A 210-nucleotide genomic window follows, 5' to 3' on the forward strand; every position below is an offset into this window, starting at 1 on the left:
GTCGCCGTGACATCATCGTATCCCTTCAAATCGACCACGCGAAAAGCTCTACCTGTGAAAAAAAGGTGATTTCTTCTTGGTTGCTTCTCTTTCCATGCTTACCCCGCTTAAAATATCGAAACAACGATGCCTTCTTTCAAATGCGCTGTTACAACTGTCTCAACAAGTCAACATTCCAGCTAAGGAACTTTATTTGCATCACGCCAAAGA

This window comes from Montipora foliosa, chromosome 8, assembly GCF_036669935.1.
Source record: "Montipora foliosa isolate CH-2021 chromosome 8, ASM3666993v2, whole genome shotgun sequence".
In the NCBI taxonomy this organism is placed as follows: domain Eukaryota; kingdom Metazoa; phylum Cnidaria; class Anthozoa; order Scleractinia; family Acroporidae; genus Montipora; species Montipora foliosa.